Genomic DNA, 13,131 nt, shown 5'->3' with positions numbered 1-13,131 from the left:
AAGAAGAGTAGGGTGAAATAGTCCTTTCCACCCTAAAAACCAATATATGTTACTTCATTAAAGTCAAGAATTGAACAAATCCAATGATACAAAACCTATTGCCACTTTGGAAAAAATGTTGCCTCCAACATTGCAACCATATGATAAATGGAAATAGCACATGCCCAAGCCATAACTTAGTTAAATTGGTCTAGTTATTGATTAGCTAGGTTGATTACAAATTCTTGTAGAACTGTCATTAGATCAGGTATGATAAAATGAACAATTAGTTGTTCCCAGCTAGCAGGATCAAATATAGTTTTCTAAGGTGATAAAATTGCATATGTAGATGCTTCACTTGCATGTCAGGCATGAAGCCCATTCCCAAATTTATAATGAATGGTTGGTTATAAAGGTTCCATACACTAGCTCAATAATGGAAATAAATCATAAACAACGTCATTAAAGGAAATATAGGCTTTTGCATGCAAAAACTATGATCTAAAAGAAATATTTAGTTTTAAATAATTTTCCAAGCCATCATAATTATGATGGTCTATTCTGACAGCTAGCCATTCCTTGCATACCATAGTTATCACAACTACATTGTAACTATCATGAAAAGATGTAACAGATATTTTTGGTTTATACAACATCACAATTGCATACACATTGCAATTACAAAGGTTGACTAAAAGTTGAAATTGTTGTAATTATGATGGTGGACTATCGCAATTTCAATGTCATGAACATGAACTCTTGTCCCTCCCATATTCCAAGTTATGATAGTGTCATCCATCACCATTATAATGGCTTCCTTCACTATCACAATTTGTGACATAAGAATTATGAAGATCATCTGACAAGAGCCAATTCATCTTTCTGTCACTAGGGCAACATGTAGATGTCCCAAATGCAATGACTTGCCATCACAAAATCAGTCCAAATGTAGTAGCGCTAGGTCCACTTCTTCCCCATACCACCCATAGAAAAATGGATAGGTATATTTTATAATCAAAAGTCTCTTAAAGATCATAAAGAGGATCCTATATGAAAATAAGAAACCTTGGGAGTCTAAATTACCCTTGGCAGTATGAGGAGATAGAGTGATAGTGAAAAAGGCCATTGGATTTGCACCTTTTGACCTAGTATATGGGATTCAAGCTAGACTACCTAGAAAAAATTTGATGGGTATGTATAGGCTCATTCAAAAATATGACAATAATGTGAAAGATGATATACAAGAGATGATTGATGAGCTCACTGGATTGGGCGAATATAAAAGAGAATCATTATCAAGAAATGCCAAATTACAACTGCAAGTAAAGAACCTATTTGATAAAAGGACAATAGAAAGGAAATTGAAGCCTAGGAACCTTATGTTGATGTGGAATGCAAGGATAGAAGATAAAGTGAAACATGGTAAATTTGATCCCTTATGACTTGGCCCTTATTTGATTGATTCCCACTAGGGAGAAGATTCATAAATATTAAGGGAACATTCTGGTGAAATTCTTGAATAGCCAGTTCATGGATAGTTCTTGAAGAGGTACTCCTACTAAGAGCTATTGTATTTTCCATAAATAGTAGGTTAGCTTTGTGCATATTATGTTTTCTTTGTATATAGGTTTGATTATTTTTATGTGCATTTTTTTTCAATCTGTAGCATTGTCAAGATTGTGGTCTGCTTTATCCATAAATTCTGAGCCCTTGCATAAATAGGTGTATAATCTTAAAATGGAAGCACTTCCATGATAAGAATGTTTAGCCCTCTAACTAACTAGTTTGGGGTCATGTCAAGTGCCTTGAATAGGTCTTTGCATGGATCTAGGTGTTTCCCCCCTGTTCTTCTTTTCTCTCCCTATTTCCACCGTCTTTCTAACAACTTTCTCTAAGAAACTAAAGACTTTGACTTTTTTCAGTCAACAATGACCTAAAGGATCAAGGTTGACTTTGACCTTGACTTATTTCAAGGTCGATCTCAACTCTAACATAGGGAAGAGTCAACCTTGACCCTAACCCCAAGTCTGAATTTCAGTTCTCAAGGCTTTGGGATATCGAGCTTTGGAAAGTTTCATTTTCCTGCTTTCAAGTTGGTTGTTTCAAATTTTGGAATGGAAAACTCTTAAATTTCATTTAATCTAGGTCCATTTGTAGGGGTTAGTGTTAATTGGGATTTAATTCTCTAATTTCGGTCTCTCTAGAATTTTGTGCCCTAGATCACTACATAAGGAAGCCTTCTCCTCTCATTTTCTCTAACGCCCACTATGATATCGGACAATCCATTATCTCTATGATCAAGAAAGTATTCCATCAAGAATTTTCTAGGAATTATTCAAGCTATTGTCTCCATTAAAGTTCCCTATTGAAGATCAAGGATTCAAGCTTTCAAACCTTTGAAGGTATTTGGTTCAAGCATTCAATATTTATATTTCAAAACCCTAGATCTAAACATCATGGTGGTGTGATCTTCCTTCAAGATACTTTGTTCATCTTTAAGATCTATTCATTCTTCTCTCAAGGTGGATTCCAAGAATACAATGATGGAGGTTTTGATTTACATTTTCTAATGTTACGTTCAAGCTTGCATGCCATCATACTTGTTTACATTTGAAATATGATTGCATATCTATCAAATATCATAGCTTCATTATTAGATTTACTTCTACTACTTGCTAGCATTCTCTATTTCAATTATATTATTAAGGTTTATTCCAAACTAGGGTTTGACCAAGGCAAACCCCTTATCCAAACAACAAAATTATTTTGGTTGCAGGTATAGGTACATGATAATAAATTAAAGTTTAGATCTACATACCATTTTCAATGAACCTCCAAGATCAACAAACAAATTTTTTTTGTCAGAGCAGTGCAGGTCAAGTCAGAAATAAAGGGTTAAGATTGTGCCCTACTATCTAGGTCAAGGTCGACCTACCCTCAAAAATACAAAAGTTTGTTGGGTTTTCTCTGTCTCAGCATTTCTAGTTTGGAGTAGGTTGTAAAATTCCCCAAAACTATGCACAAACATTAGAAATCAGCATTTTCAAGATTTTCCCTACTTTGAGGTTAGCATTTACCTTTTATTCTTTCAATATTTCAACTATATACTTTTTATAGTAGATTATAGGATTTCCTTCTTTCTTCATATTCTCCATCATTTGATTCATTTGTACATTGATCACCTCTTTGTGATTAATCAATTTGGATCTTTCCTTTTGGGAATTTGGGTTAAGGATAATTCCTATATTCCCTCTATTACATCATATATCATACCCCATTCATTTTTACATCTAGTCATTTTGGTGAACCCGACCAGCTTACCTCTTTTCTTTTGTCAATTTAGATGCCCTATTGGCTTTAGTGTTAGGTATTTTCTTGCATTAAGATTGGCTTTAGATTATGATCTTGCATTTTAAATTCAAAAATACAAAAAAATCTATATATTCAATAAAATATAAGAACATTCCTTGCATTTCATTTACTATAAAGGTTATTAAGATGCTTTGGTGTGTGGTCATGTTCCTTATTACCCTTATTTTAGCATCTATTTACCATACCTATGATGTTTGTGAGAGTGCATCATTCACTTTATTATGTTCATGATCCTTCATCTTATTCTTCCTTATTCTTTTGTGCATTTGACCGATACTAGTCTTCCTACATTCAAAACTTTCATTAAATATTCATGTGGTAAACTAATTATTCTCTGGATTATGTGAAGAATATGGTAGATGATACACCATCGCCTAATCTTCCTAATTCTAATCTTATCATTCCTAATCCGATGCTTAATTCTCCATCTATTAATCCTAGTTCTTCCCATATTTATGATGGAATTCAAGCTATAGTCTATGATTTAGATGTACAAGACTTCTTTGATTTACCTTCTCCTCTAACTCATGATGATATTAAAAGAAAGGGTAAAGAAACTTATTCAAAACCTATTATTCCACCTTATACAATCTTTACTCACGAACATGATAAACAATCACCTCTTGTAGAATCTTTACATGATATGTACACTACAGAATATAATATGATAACTAAAAAATGTTATAGAGGTTTAGGGCTTAGAGTTAATGGAGAATGGTATCAAGCATCTAGTTCATATACCCTCTAAACAAGATCTGCCTGGTGTTGATTGTTTGCAATCTTAAGTCAAGGTAGGTGATGTTAATTGTCATTGTCCTCTTCATATTCTTCTCCCTACATCTAAACTAGATAATCTTGCTACTTGTCAACATATAGCTAAGAAGGTGTATGTTCAATTAATGAATTCCAAAAAATAAATCTTTAAACCTATATCGAAAGATTCCTTATCCAAGTACAAGTGTCCTTTTCTTTGTAGTAATACACACTCATTGATTGTAAACAATTCAAATTATATGTTCGAGAAAGAGTTGTTTTAGGAATTATATCTCACTCTCATGTAGTTTTACAATTTCTTCATAATTTTGGTATAGGGGATTTCCCTCATTCTGGTATAATATACATCTCTTCTCCTCATGTCTCTGAACTAGGGAGAAAGAGGTCTATTTCCATCCAGTCTCCTAGGATTCATTAGGCCTTTTATTGGGCTTAATTGGTATTCTTTCTTCCTCTATTTTTTTATCATTTTGTATTATGTTTATAATCATTCATAGAATCTATTCAAGATATATTTTCTAAAACATTTATTTTTCAAAGGTATCCCTTGTCTTCATCCCTAGGGGGGCAAGGTTCTTCCTCTTTTTTCTCTTTGTCTAGGGAACTGATTTCCTTAGCTTAGTGGTACTTATTAATATTGCAATATTATTTTATCACACTGATAGATGTCTTGACTATGGATAACCTTTTTATATGACAGGTTGTTGTCCTACATCATCACCTCTTCTCTATGTTGCAAATTATGTTCTTTATAAACTCTTACCCTTGCTTTGGTGTTAGAGTTTTTCTCCTCATTTCAAAGATTCCTCTTCTTCTTTATTGGTGGCTTGATGATTAAATCTTTGTTTATGCTTGGTTTAATCTTTGAAAGATGATATTTTATCTAAAAGAACTCCTCTATGGTAGGGGTCCTATTGATAAGATATCTTTCTTTAAGGATCCTTTTTCCATGAGTGACATAACTGTTGATCTCAAATTGGTTTTTACAAATGAGTGTCTACACACTTAAATTAATTACTTAGTTCATGCCAAACAAGTAGTACATGTCAAGCACAAAATGTATATTATAGAGCATGTTGATTCAACAATGAGTGTTGAGCCACTCATGTGCTGAGTCACTCAAGTGTATCCAAATAGTGTGTATCGAGTATTTCAAGAGCTAAGAAAGTAGTACATGTCGAGTGATATAGATAGTGAGTCTCAATATAAAAGATAGTATATCATAACCATCAGAGACTTCAGATGTCAAGTAAGATAGTTTTGACATAGTTGTTTGTAAAGGCTAAAACTACGATGTAAATTATTTTTGAGCTGACTTAAGGATGAATTACGATATTTTTAAGATAAGGATGAATCTTAAGTTGGATTCCCAATGCAATTACATGTAGCTAATTAGAAAAAGGGAAAGTTTAAGTGGAAAAATGGATGAATCACAACCATTGATTCATAGCTAACCCTAAGTCACCTAAGTCTTCTTAAAGAGGACAAACCCTAAACTCTCTAGTGTGTGTAAGGTGTATAAAGGAGTGAAGAGAGTAGTTTTCATGCACAAATAGAGCTTTCATGGTGACTAAGGAGTTATGAAGTGAGTTTGCATTGTAGAATTAGTTAGAGTAGAATAGAGGAAAGAGAAGAGTATATAGAAAAGAGACATGTGATCAAGAAGGATCAAGAATACATAATTTTAGAGGTGATCTATCATTAATAAATCAAGTGATAACCATAGGATCATTGCTAAATCATTATAGCAAGTGAATTGGTCAAATCCCTTAACAGAGTAGTCTTAAAAAGTGGTATTGAAATCCTCTAAGAAGGTGTTTACTTAATTGTGAGTTAAAGTACTTTAGCAAGGCACACTTCTAATAGGATGTTGAAATCCTTTAATAGGTTCAGACCTATCAATCTTTGTAAGACTTTAACAAGGTAGACCTTTCATAGGGTAGTCTCATGATCAAAACATTGTAACCTTAATTGGATACACTTTATTACTACAATAGTGAAGATTGGTGGGTGTAATCCCCACCCTGGTTTTACCTTCTCACTTGGAGGGTTTTTGGACAATCATATCTGGTGTCATATGTGTGTGAATTTTTACTTGATTACATGTTTTAAATGTACATTCTTTACATGATATTTTAGTTTATCTATTGAATGTATGATATGGATGTGTCGTGAAAATTTTTATGGGTCTACGTTTAAACTACAGATTAACCAGCCCCCCCACCCCTAAAGTTTACCTTTCCTATTATAATTCCAACAATTGGTATTAGAGCCTTGTTCTTTGAAAGAGAAGCTTTATAGCTTTGAGAAAAGATCTTGAACTTGAAGTCTACAAGTTGGGAAAGACTATTGAGAATCAAAAGATTGAAATACATCTCATTCTACATCAACTAAATGAAGCAAGAGAAGAACTAAAGAAATCCTTGAAGAGAAGGAAGAAAATTGCTAGTATGGAGAATGACACATAATACAAAGAGATAGACACTACTAAGCTATGCTCTAATGGAGACTCTAATAAATTTGATGTCATAGTTTTAGGTATAATGGAAAAGAATAGAGCCCAAGTAGAGGAAATCAGAAATATCAAGATAGAGCAAGAATTACAAGCCATACTACTATGTGAGGTGATTGAACAGAAGAAGAAAGCCATGGAAGAAAAAGCTATGATTGAAGAAGAAAAAATAATTTTGAACAATAGATTGAAAGAGAAATCATCAGAGCTAACCAAGATTTCCAACATGCAATTGGATACACTAAGTCAAATGATGAATGCCAACTATGAGCTAAATGTCAAGGACATTGAAGTTGTAGAATGAGTAATTGCAAAGTGACCTAAAAATGGAAAAGGATTTTGCTAATAGTTTCAATAAGCCTAATGAAGCCATCAAATACTTTGAGCAACTATTGAGATCCTATAGATCCAATAATGACACATCTAGACTGGGATACACAAGCACTGAAGAAGTAGAGTCATCCAAAAGTGTTGAAGAAAGGAGCAGCAAAGGTAAGGATTCCAAACCTACTTGTCATAATTGTGGTAAGAAAGGACATACTACTAATGTGTGTAAGAGTAGAACTACTAATTAGAATGTCAATCATAAGAACATGGTTCACTATCGTAAGTGCAACAAACAAGGTCATCAGGCACATGAATGCAGAACCAAGACCATGGACACACAAAGATTTGAAGGATATTTCTATAACTATCAGAAGTATGGACATAGAGATTTTGAGTGCAAATCTAAATCCATGTGGTCATCAAATAGGAAAACAAAGTTAAGGAACAATGGCAACTTTTGTAACTGAGATTATAATACAAGATATAGCTATCATTATTGTCAAGAATATGAACATGTTCCTAAGAATTTTTTTAGGACACACTTTAGATGTGACTACAAGAGGTGGTTGAGCCAAACCACATATTTTAGTTGTTTGAAGACTAGTCACATCAGTAATTATTTCCCAACAAGGTCAAAGGTACCAAGTTGTGAATTTGAAAAAGGAAAAGGCAAGGTAGATGTTGAAAATATCAGAAATGAAATGAACAAGACATGGAAGAAGAAATATGATCGTAGCACATCAAATGGAGAAGGGATCACTTCATCCAATGGGTCAGGTGATCACACCTCATCAAACTAGGCAATCAAAAGATATGTGGGACTGATAATTAAAGGTTATATCATTCATCAGTTCCAACGGATTTATTACTAAAAAGATTACATTAGCATGAACAAAGATGCAAGATGTTGTTAGGAATCCAAGAAAAATCTTTAAATTTTTCATGTTGTTGATGAGCATGAAAAGTTTCTTGTATTTGTTGAGTAAAATGCTAGAGGATGCTGAGCTAATAGACTGGCTAGTTGATACCAAGCTCATAATGGATTCTAAGTGAATGCAATGCTAATGGATGTTGAGTGAGCCTAAAATTGGTTGATGCTGAGTTTATAGCTATGTAAGAACTTAGCTTTAATTATAGAGTTTCAAAGGGTATTTTATCAATTTTTAGCTCATTTCACATCATTTCAAAATCAAGAAAGAGCAAAGAGAGTAGAATGCAATTTGGAAATCCATTCAAACTGATTGCAAAAGGTTTGAGCAATGATTCATCACCAGTTCATCATATCTTATAAGGTATTTATCAAGAGTCGAGTTATGTTGTTTATATTTTTGTAAAACCCTAGTTTCACACAATGGAATCTAGTTCAAAGAATGTAGAGGGTAAGGAGGTTTTAAATATTCAATTGGTTAGTAATGAAGTTAAGAAACCTATATTCAAGGACATACTAGAAATTTCTTACAAGAAAGACCCCTCTAGTGCGTCATCCATGATACCACCAAATGTTTAAATGGTGCAAGATGTTAGAAAATTCTACAACTACAAAATATGAAGTATTGGGGATATGGAGATCAGGGAAGCATACGACAGATTATGTGAGAATGCTGTATTGAAGGAGGAATACAAAATTGTAGAGAGGAAAGAATTAAATTGTGTCCTAGATTTCCCAAATGTTTTCAAGACTAAATGGATTAGGATAGTGCTTAGTAGGATTCATGATGGTTCACTATGGCTACATAATGGACCTATCAAAATAACTAAGAGAATAATCCATAGGGTTACTAGTTATCCAACCCTAGATCAGGCTAAGACATTGAGGAGTGATTCAAAAGAGGTAATTGAGAAGAACATTGGAGCCATGTAGAACAAGAGAGGCATGCCAATTGACACAATTACTTATCCATTTATAGATTTTGGTGTTAGATTTATCTCACACAAATTTTACCAATCTATTAGATTGAATAGTGTACCTTGTACAATAGTGGATGTGAGATATAAAATTGTTAAGAAAGATCACACATGTGATCTTGTAGAGTTACAACTACAACAATTGATGGAGAACCTAAGAGAAATAAGGACTAAGAGTGCACAATGAAAATTTGGTTCCATCCTAATATGTATATTCTTTTATGTTCAAAAAACATTTCCTACTTTTGGCACAATTGCTTGGAAAATAAATAGGTTAGTGGCAATCTAGATTAGTGAGTTCACTGAACAATTGGATGAGAATTTTGAATCTATGATGACAAGCTATTTTGAAGATTTGAGCAATCAATGAAGATAAGATTTAGAATACCAATATCTCTACTAGAAGAGCATTATGATGATATTTTTTTTCAAGTAGATGTTGAGTATACATTTGTCTAGGCTGCTAATAAATGTAGATGAGGCCTCTATAGCTATAATAGCTTTACTAGTACAAGAGATAGATAAAAATGCCAAGGAATTTTGGAAACTATGAATTGGCAAAGTCGAAAATTACTATGGAAGCTTTTTTTACCAAGAAGAAGGATAGATTGGTGAAGAAGTTGAAAGAAAAATTTGGAGAGGGTGTTGAGTAGGAAGAAGAAGAAGAAGAGGAAGATGAAGAGGAAGAAGATTCTCAAGCAAAAGCACCACTTCCACTTACTCAAGGAATGGAAGAAGACTAGTAAGAAGAGGAGACTAAAGTTGTTGAAGGTGTTGAGGGAGAAGAAGCTAAGGAAGCACCTACTCCCACTGAACAAAAGAAGAGGAAGGCTATGGCCCAACCAATGACAAAAGCTAAGAAGTTAGCCAAGCTAAGCTAGCCCACACCAACTACACCTGCTACAAGGGCTAGTGTACATGCAACAACATAAAAGGTAAAAGAAAAATCAAAACCTATAGAGTAGGGAAGTCAAGTGCAAAAAATACCAAGAAGGAAATATGTTGCAAAAGAAGAATCTGATGAGGAGAAAACAAAATCAGATGGCAATATCCAATTCAAAGTGGTGAGTCACAATCCTCTATCATACTTACAAAATCTATGTGAAAATGTCAAGAATAGTCAGGACTTATTAGGATTCTCTCATGTAGACTTTCATAATCTTGGTAAAGTGGAGAATAATCAAGTGGAGGGCGCTATATATGTCATGATGGAAAAATTCAAGACTACCCCACTAGTGATTGCCAACTCAATGTCCAAAAGCTTATATGATAGAGTTGAGTAGAAATGGAACTATTTTCTAAACTTGGAGAGACAGATCAAAGAGACCTCACTTGTACAAATGATGCATGAACTCAGTAAGGCACATATTGCTAAGGCTATGAAGAAATATGCAGTTAGGTTCACACCTAAATACAGAGCCTTTAGCATTTTCCAAAACAATATTGAAGATGTTGTTAAGAAGTCCACATAGATGTGGAAGCTTAGATATAGGTTGACTACAGTCAAGGAAGGTGAGCAAGAACCCATAGAGGTCAAGGATGATGAAGAAGATGATAAAAATGATGACACTATTGAGGGAGGAACTAAAATGCACATAGATGACAAGGTAATAGCCGAAGCAGAGTAGCAAGATGAACAGAGTGTAGAAGACACACAATTGCCTAATGTTAGTCCCCAACATGTAATAGGTGAGAATATTGAAACAATAATAGTGAAGGATGTTTCTGATGTCACAACTCAGAAAATCAATCCCCTTATAGAGGAAGATCTCAAGAAGATACCTGATTAGTCCACACTACAAGCAAAACTTTGTGATAATCTTGTAATGGTGAGTGTGGATGAATTGCAAAAATAAGTGATTGAAACAACCAGGGAAGAGGTGAATACACAAGGACCACCTACTATCACTCCTCATGTCACTCATGTACAACCTTTGAACAACATACTAGAAACTACATCTGAAAAAGTTGATACAGTTGAATAGGATACAATGGAAGCATAAGTCATTATAGGAGAATAGAGTATAACAAGTCAAATAATCTTATCTGTACCTACAACACAAGAACAAGGTGCATCACAAGTCATTATGGAAGTCAAGGACAAGACTAAAGAGATAGAGATGACACCACGGCTAAAGGAGCAAACAACAATTCAAGCCCTGGTAAACTTACCAGTACCTAGCACTCCTTCAAGTCATACTCTTTAGAGGCTTAGCATAGATGCAATGTCATTATAGATCTCAATACCAAGCTCGATAACCTTGAAAAAGTGATTCAATATGGAGATGTTAACCTTGATGAATAAATTGTTCTACCAAAGTATTATTATGATACAATGACTATAGAACAGATGGGCATACTTCAGGAAGCCCTAGCAAGGAAGAAGCATCAAGAAATGCTTAGAAGGGAACACAAGAAGAAGTAGGCATTATAGGATATCAAAGATATATTTTAGATGCATTTAATCTACCAACTCCAGATGAGACCAAAACACTAGTTGAATAGATGATAAACATATTGGAAAAGGTTAGTGATGCAGACCTTGATACTAATGCCAAATTGTTAGAATGGTCAGAAAAAAAATTTCAAAGCAATGTAAATAAAAAGATATTAGATGACATAGCACTAACACAAGTTGTATTGGTAGCTAAAGTAGAAAGTGCAAAGAAGGTACTTGAGAATATCTTCTCATTGTACTCAAAATTGTGTAATCGAACACTCTTCACACAAGAGACTAGAATTCACATTTTGAGCTTGGAAAGCTAGACTAGTACATCAGGTACAAAACTACTAGTGACACCAGCTTAGAGTGAAAAACACATCAAAACATTGCTACAAACCTAGATTCAATTAGCTACATTGTCAACAAATGAGGCCAATATAAGGGCCAAACTAATTAGCATCCAGACCACTTTAACCCGTCACATGGAAATTTTGTACAAGAAACTAGGTTATGCTAATACTCTCGTGAAGAAAGACCCAAATCTTTCAACATTAGATGGCCTAGTCCACCTTACTACCAAGCTAGCTATCCAAATCAAGTCATTGGATGTAGCATGTGAAAATTGGGATGCAACTCTTAAGATAATCCTAGATGTCCATTAATCCTTTTTGGACAAAGACACTATAAGTGTATAGCCCAATTGACATAAGTGTCAAAAAGGGGGAGAATAAAAGTTTTAGGGAGATACAAGGAGAGTGAGACAAAGGCGAAGAGTAACCAAAAGGGAGATTGAGAGGAGATGGAGTAACAAAGGGGGAGAATAAGAAAAAGGGTAGAGAAAAGGAAGATTAAGCTAAGGGGAAGCAAGAATAAATAGAGCATGAAGTCAAAGAGTATCAGTTGAGACACATTTATTAGCAGGAGTACAAAATTTTGGATACAGAATAGACATATCAACTCAGGGGGAGTTATCAGATTTTGAGGTATCTTGCTACAAATTTTTGAATTTTTGAATTTTTGTACATAAGTTGAACTACATATATGTTATGCTCATACAATTAAGGATATTATTGCACACTCAAGTGTTTTTGACACTCATGTCAAAGGGGGAGATTGTTGATCTTAGATTAGTTTTGACAAATGAGTGTCTACACAGTTAAGTTATTTACTTAGTTCATGTCGAACAAGTAGTGCATGCCAAGTACAACATGCATATTATATAGCATGTCGAGTCAACAATGAGCACCAAGCCACTCATATGCCAAGTCACTCAAGTGTCAAGCAGACAGTGTGTGCCAAGTGATTCAGGAGCCAAGCAAGCAATACATGTTGAGTGATACATATACCGACTCTTAGTATAAAAGATAGTATATGCCGAACATCAAAGACTTCAGATGTTGTGTAAGACAGTTTTGACATAGTTGTTTGAAAAGGCACAAACTACTATCTAAACCATTTTTAAGCTGACTTAATGATGAATTACAATATTTTGGAGATAATGATGAATCTTAAGTTGGACTCCCAATGCAATTGCATGTGGCCAATCAAACAAAGGGAAGGTTTAAGAGACAAAATGGATGAATCATAGCTATTGATTCATACCTAACCCTAAGTCACCTAAGTCTTCTTAAGGAGGAAAAACTCTAAACCCTATAGTGTGTGCAAGGTGTATGAAGGAGCAAAGAGAGTAGTTTGCATGTGCAAACAAAGCATTCATGGTGACTAAGGAGTTATGAAGTGAGATTGCATTGTAGAATCAGTTAGAGTAGAATAGAGAAAAGAGAAGAGTATATAGAAAAAAGACATCTAATCAAGAAGG

Source organism: Cupressus sempervirens, chromosome 3 (assembly GCF_028749045.1).
Source record: "Cupressus sempervirens isolate cs-2001-9-10 chromosome 3, ASM2874904v1, whole genome shotgun sequence".
Taxonomy (NCBI): Eukaryota; Viridiplantae; Streptophyta; class Pinopsida; order Cupressales; family Cupressaceae; genus Cupressus; species Cupressus sempervirens.
The sequence above is the reverse complement of the archived record's forward strand: the minus strand, read 5'-3'. Positions refer to the sequence as shown.